Source organism: Mus caroli, chromosome 10 (assembly GCF_900094665.2).
Source record: "Mus caroli chromosome 10, CAROLI_EIJ_v1.1, whole genome shotgun sequence".
Classification (NCBI taxonomy): domain Eukaryota; kingdom Metazoa; phylum Chordata; class Mammalia; order Rodentia; family Muridae; genus Mus; species Mus caroli.
Window position 1 is genome coordinate 84,504,108 of NC_034579.1, and position 6,891 is coordinate 84,510,998.

At 42.3% G+C, this 6,891-nt stretch overlaps 1 protein-coding gene and 1 pseudogene across 1 annotated transcript in view; one reads left to right on the forward strand and one right to left on the reverse strand.

Annotated features, from left to right (window-relative positions):
• Anks1b (ankyrin repeat and sterile alpha motif domain containing 1B) overlaps positions 1-6,891 on the forward strand; it is a 1,052,697-nt gene that overhangs the window by 830,387 nt on the left and 215,419 nt on the right. The gene's annotated exons all lie outside the window — the stretch shown is intronic.
• LOC110304081 lies at positions 1,379-2,059 on the reverse strand (annotated as a pseudogene).

The window sequence follows — 6,891 nt, forward strand, 5'->3', positions numbered from 1 at the left end:
CTCTTTCTCCACATCCTTGCCAGCATCTACTGTCATCTGAATTTTTGATCTTCAGAATGCTGTTTTCAAAATACTTTCTTCTTTCATGAATGTGTAGCAGAGTTAACACAGACTAGCATGTAAAACCAGAAACAACAGACTTGTGTCTCAGGCCAACTTGACATCTCTCACCAGCAATGTTCTCACCTTAGAGTTAACTCAGAGCCTGTGTATCCTTATCTGATAAATGAACATCATGATACAGTCAACCTTGTTGTTGAAGCCAACCGCACATCACCTGAGATGTTTTATGGGATGGAATGCTCTCTTGATGTAATCTTGTCAGATATGACTCTAAGGAACACAGATCACTCTTTTTCCAGACCAATGAATAAGTTCTCTTAACCCATAAAAAAAAGTCTAAGTTGAAAGCAGAAACATAATAACATCATCATTCCAGTGTAATCCAACTTAACTCCTGTCTTACCCCTTTTCGAGGAGCAATACAGTGAGTCAGCTAATACCTCTTCTATAGATGTATTCATACTGACAGTGAAACTGCTAGAAAGAGCTAGGCAGGCCTCCTCTGCACTGAGTCATGAAATTACTCTATGAAAATGGACAGCACCAGGACTGTCACATTCCATGAAGATTTTCCAGTCTTCTTCTTCTTTTTTTTTTAAGATTTTTTAATTTATTTTTATTATATGTAAGTACACTGTAGCTGTCTTCAGACACCCCAGAAGAGGGAGTCAAGATTTCATTACAGATGGTTGTGAGCCACCATGTGGTTGCTGGAATTTGAACTTCGGACCTTCGGAAGAGCAGTCGGGTGCTCTTACCCACTGAGCCATCTCACCAGCCCAATTTTCTAGTCTTCTATTCCAGCCTTATAACAAACAAAACTCCCACTGAGTGCTAGCAGACTGAGAACCTTCAGTGTCCACTTAAAGCTCGTTGCTCAGCCTCCTCCGAGAGCTGAAGAGCCACACTGCCCTCTGTCTGAATGTCAGGTGAGCCTAGTCCCTGCCCAACCCATGTCACCAGCTCACCCCGACTCTCTAAAATCCCTATTCAATCTTCATAGCTGTTTGTATCTTCTCTCTCCCCAATTTCTGGCATTGATTTTGCAATCACAATAGCAATTTTGAATTTGAACATTCTTTAGGAAACAAAGAGAATTTCTAGGGTGGTTTTCTTATTTTTTTGTTTGTTTTTTTTGTTTTTGTTTTGGGGTTTTTATTGGTTTTTGTGTTTGTTTGTTTGTTTGTTCCAAATTATTCTATTTATTCCTTATCTATAGTTAATGATATAAGAGGGGTCAAAAAGCTTACAGGCTACACAATTTCACAAGATGCTTTGCAGGGACAAAGAAGGTCTAATATTTATCAAGTGTATCTTAGGGTCTTGATGGATGCATTCCTGGGGGAGGTGGGCCTCTAATTCCTGGTGAGAGCATCCCATTCCTGGAGGGGGGATGCCTATTGGTATCCAGCAGGGGTAGGCCAATTGGTGGGCCCATGGATGGTCTCATAGCAGGTGGAGGAGCCATAAAACTTAGAGGTGGGGTTGCTCTGCCTTTAAGTGGAGGTGGAGTTCCAAGTCCTGGTGAGTACTGAGTTGGGGCTCTGGCAATGTTAGCAGTAGCAAGAGCAGCAGCTATTGCTACAGTGCCTCCTCCTCCCTGTGGAGTCATGATCCACTGGGATGAGCCTCCAGCTCCTCAGACAGGGCCTGCTAATCCAGCAGGAGCTTGGGGAATAGGTACATCAGCTGGTACTCCTCTGCCAGCTGCCCTTCCAACCCCAGGGCCACCTGCAACACCAACAATTGGCACATGAATAATGCCAGCATCTTTAGGAGGTGAACTCTCCACAATCACAGAAACCAAGTTCTCCCCACATAATAAGACCAGACCCCAAACCCGTTTTTTCTTCACATTCTAGCTGTTTTGCATTCTTTGGCAGAGAACCAAATACATATTATCAAAAGCCTTAAAGGTGCCATTGAAGATTCTTCCGTCTTACAGGATACATCTCATTGTATAGTCAATGGGCCGCAGCATCTTGCTGCTGTGTCCCACAGTCGTGATTGCTGTTCCACCATAGCTGTTCTCAATGGTAAAATCTCAAGACCCTTAATACTTGGGGGAGGGCTATAAATAAGGGTTCAATGCAGGTTATTCGCACACAGTGTAAGCTTGACCAGTGTCTCACAGTGATGGGTCTGCTTTCCTAGCCGTTCACCACCTTGGTGTTCTAATACTGCTTTAGCCACCTCTTGGTGTCTCAGCCAAGAGTGCCTGTCTTGGTTTTGCCTGGAAATCCACTGCAGGAACTTGCTGTTGCTGAGAACATCGTGGGTACAAGTGATACTCTTGGCTCAGTGAGGCCGTCCTTCAACATTTGAACTGGACTTCAACCTCTGGCACGTGCTGTTCAGTAGTTCTTCTCAGGTGTAAGCAACCCCCATAAATGTGAAGGAAAAGAATATATGCATACATACATATACATAGACACAAGCACATAAAAAATCATGGAAAAAAACATTGACAGTAAAATCCACACATAGGAGCATGTCACACATGAGGTTTCAAGGACTAGAGAAGGGACAAGGGGCCCTCCTTGTTATTGTTGTTGTTGGTGGTGGTGGTGTTTTACATACATGTTTTTGATGCTGCTTTAACAATATTTTCTCCATGTCAAGCATTTTTGTACTGATTATCTCATCTCATCATGGGAAGATAATAGTTATTGTGAGCCTGAGCTTCAGAGCCAGGAACTTTGGCTTTAATTCAGGCTCTACCATCAATATCCTCATCACCATCACCCTTGGTATCTAATACAGAGCTGAGGTTTAGAGACACTTTTAAGTCTTAGCCAGTCTCATCCAGACCGATAGTGGCAGAGGTGGGCTTTCAGACCTAATCTCCCTTACCGAAGCCCCAGTTTTTCAGGGCTTTCTTAAAGAACCCTTGATGATGGGCATTTGTCACACTGTTCAAAAGACACCATTCTTAATAACCAGCCTTTCAAGGTAGAAAGGGTAGAATAAAGGATTGTGAGCTGCAATTAGAAGGGACTCTGTTACCAGCCACTCCATGATATGCTGAGCACAACCTATCCAGGATCCAATCAAGCATTAGAGCATAAGATGTCAAAATGGGGAGCATCTTTCATCTACATAGTGTATGTCATGTGACCCAGTTCTCTCTCTCTCTCTCTCTCTCTCTCTCTCTCTCTCTCTCTCTCTCTCTCTCTCTCTTCCTTTCTTCTTTAAGGCAATTAAAGAAAAATTAAGTTGCATACAATGAAAGGGGTGGACATTATTTGTTTATAATTTTGTCTAAGATTATACCAAAATTATTAGGCTCATTCATTTTCATTCATTTGGGCAGATATTATTCATATTCCTATTAAACAGATATTGATTGAGGGTCTGCTGCGTGCCAGGTGCCAGAGAAACCAGAGCAGCCTGTCATTGGCAAGACTCACAGCCCTTCTGTGCTGTGTAAATAAAAGAGGCAGAGAGGCGCTCGGCAGTATTCTGGAGTGAGCAGGGGTGTCACAGAGGAATTAAGATCCAGAGTAGAATGCGTGAAAATATTACCAACAACAAAATGAACGACATCATTAGAGAACAATCTAGTGAAGAACAAAGAAAGAAATGATGGAGCTTACCTGGGGGAGTAAATATATCTCACCAAGATGTGTTCCTAGCGTGGAAAGCAAAAGTCTACAGTGGAACAGAGGGCCATAATTGAACATAGCGGCCACTGGACAGGAAAGAATAACAAGTAGTCCCTGAGGACTCTCAGAGGCTAGCAAAAGAGAAAATGTAAAGACCAAATGATCCCAGCAGCAGCTTCAAATTGCTAGTTATGTGTCTGCGAGTGACTCCCTGCTTCTCATTTTCCTTCTCAGCATCTCATCTTTGTAAACCCAGAGAATCTAGCTCTGTGGTTAGGCTGAGGCTGGGTCACCGAGCACCTCAGTTTAATAATAGGTACACTGAGTGTGTGGAGATCTCATTTCCCCCTGAGCCTGCTGATGTCTGCTCAAGTATTGGCAGTGGGTCTCAGCACACAATAATTCACAGAAATGCATTTCACAGCCTTGAGTCAGGTAGAATCAGTGGCTAACTTACAACCCAGAGGCTTTACTGTCTGTTAAGTGCAATTTGTGTTTAAAATAATAATCTCATATGGTATTTGTTTTCTGAAATGAAGGTAGGCAGGGAGAGAGAGAGAGAAAGAGAGAGAGAGAGAGAGAGAGAGAGAGAGAGAGAGAGAGTTCTGTTCCACAAAATTAACTATCTTAGACTTTGTAGACAATCTTTATTTAGTTGTATATATATAAATCACATACATGTAGGAATTTATTTGGTTTGATGATTAGCATAAGGATATTTGTACAGAGTCTGTGAGTATGAGGGGATTGATTGAAGATAGGTTTTAAAAACGCCCATAAAGTGTTTGGCCCACAAACAGCAATTCACCTTCAACGGGTTTCAGCCTTGTTCATCCTGCCCACTGGCCAGAAGGCGACACAGTAAACCTGTGTAGAGTAACCCAGTGAGCCTCCTCTTCTGCTTGGCTATGGCTCCTGGCCCTCTTCCCAGTCTTACACAGACCACTGTGACATTCCAGTTCATCTGGCTGAAGCCAAAAGACGTCCTCTAACACCATCCTGAGTCGGCAGACTCCAGCTAGTCACAAGCATATCCCTCGGCACCAGCACCCGGAGGAGGCTCCTGTGCCTGCCAGTCTCCTTCCAAGTTTATTCCCTCGCACAGGAGAGTGTGGGTGCTGCCAGAGAATGTTCTGGGGGCTGGATGGTACTGCGAGAAAACCAACGCAACATTAGAATATGTTCTTATGCTGTTCTCCTTTCATACTGAATACTAACTACTAAGGACCTCTATTCCTCTATCAGCATATCCGAAACAGGCCCCCAAAAGCCACTGTTTTCTCAAAGTAAAAAGGAAAATGAAATTTTACTTTGTCATTTTCTGTTCTTTTTATTTTTAGGGATTTCTCCCTCTCCAGTATAGAAAGCCTTTTTCCCCTCTAATAATAACCTCCGTGCATCTGTCTCTTCTGGTGGTCTCAGTGACTTCCAGGATCACCCTCTGCAAACAAGTCCCAGTTGGAATGCAGAAGTCTGTCATTGCTTGGCTCTATGATTCCTCCTACAAAGTTTAATGGAGGAAAGATAACAGTGGAAGGTTAGACTCCTTCTCCTCTAAGGAGATGCTGTGGGGGGTGAGCTTCATGTGTTTTAGTTTTTTTCCTATAATGCAGAAGGGAATCATAAAGGGCTTCCAGCCTGAATGGGAGTGTCTGATATGACTTATCTCAAATAATGATTCTCCTAGTAAGCACACAGCAGGATCACATGCAGAGCTTTTAAACCTGCATGTTTCACCCTGGTCTGTCTGGGTGGGACCTTGAACCTTCATTTCCAAAGCTGTCAAAGGGACCATGGTCTGAGGAACGCACTTGAGAACTGTTGGCCCAGGCAGTAGTTTTCCCTCCCTGGCAATACAGAATCCAATCCCTGTCAGCCTTCAACCCTAGAGACACCTACTTAGTGGGTCTGCGACTACAACATAGAGAAGGACATTGTAAACTCCTCAGAGAACAAGGTCCGGGGATGAATGCAGACACAATACACTATATATTCATATGAAAGTGACTTTATGAAACTCACCATTGCGTAAATAAATACACACCAATTACAGTACATATTTGGAAAAATAGAGCAAGAACTCTTTCCGGGCAGTTCTCTTGATTGTGTTCTAAACTCCCTGGCATCTGTTAGGTCTCCCATTTTTAATGAGTTCCCTTGTCTGTGAAGGCAGCTTAAGCTCACTTCCTCTGACTTCCACTGTGGTCTCTCATACTACCCTGAGTACCCACCCTAACCACAGTTCATAGCCAGCATAACCTCTCCTGCCTGCCCTTCAGGTGACTCCTAACAGTTAAGAGATGAAAACAAACCATCATTCACTGGGATGGTATGATGTTAATGCAGTCTAGACAAATTTATGGACATTTTGATAAAGGAGTGTATAATTCAGGTGATCAATTTAGGACCTTCATTTCAACACTTGAAAGCACCTCATGCTTTTTGATGCAACAGATTCGATTATTAGGGAACATCACACCGCTCGATAGTTAATTAGGCTTTTACACAAACCGGATTCTTAACTTCTCCTAAAGGTTTTCTAACGACAAAATAAAAATGAAATGTCTTCAAACAAAAGAAAAGGCCTATTAGTTAAACATCCCTGATCCGAGGGTTCTAATGCAACAGCATTGATATTTTAAAAAGTGCATGTTGTCTGGAATTTGGGGAATTTTCCAATATGTTTGAATCTCGAATAGTTTGTGCATGACTCTCAAAAGAGAGACAGAGAGAGAGAGAGAGAGAAAGAGAGAGAGAGAGAGAGGAAAAGGTCAACTATTCTTATTCTCAGTACCCTAAAGGGAAAGACACTTGGCTGTTCATCTCATATGCATCATCTGAGAAAGCAAAACATGAGGAAAGCAGGCAGTGGTATTTCTATTGTCAGGTGCTCATAACTATGTGGTAAATAAATGATACCCAGATTTGACTAAAAGCATTGAAGTTGGAGGCATTTCAACTAATAGATTACATTCATCGCCACTTGAACTTATGGCATAAATATGGCTTGCATTTGATTTTTTTTTGCCCAGTATTAAAGATGATATTTAGAGTAGCAGGAATAATGTCTGTTTTATGTGCATCCCTACAGTTGATCCTTCCAACAGACATAAATCTGGTACGTATCAGAAGACTGGAGCTCTGTCAGTAACCATATTTTTTTTAATTTTTAATATTTTTATTACATATTTTCCTCAGTTACATTTCCAATGCTATCCCAAAA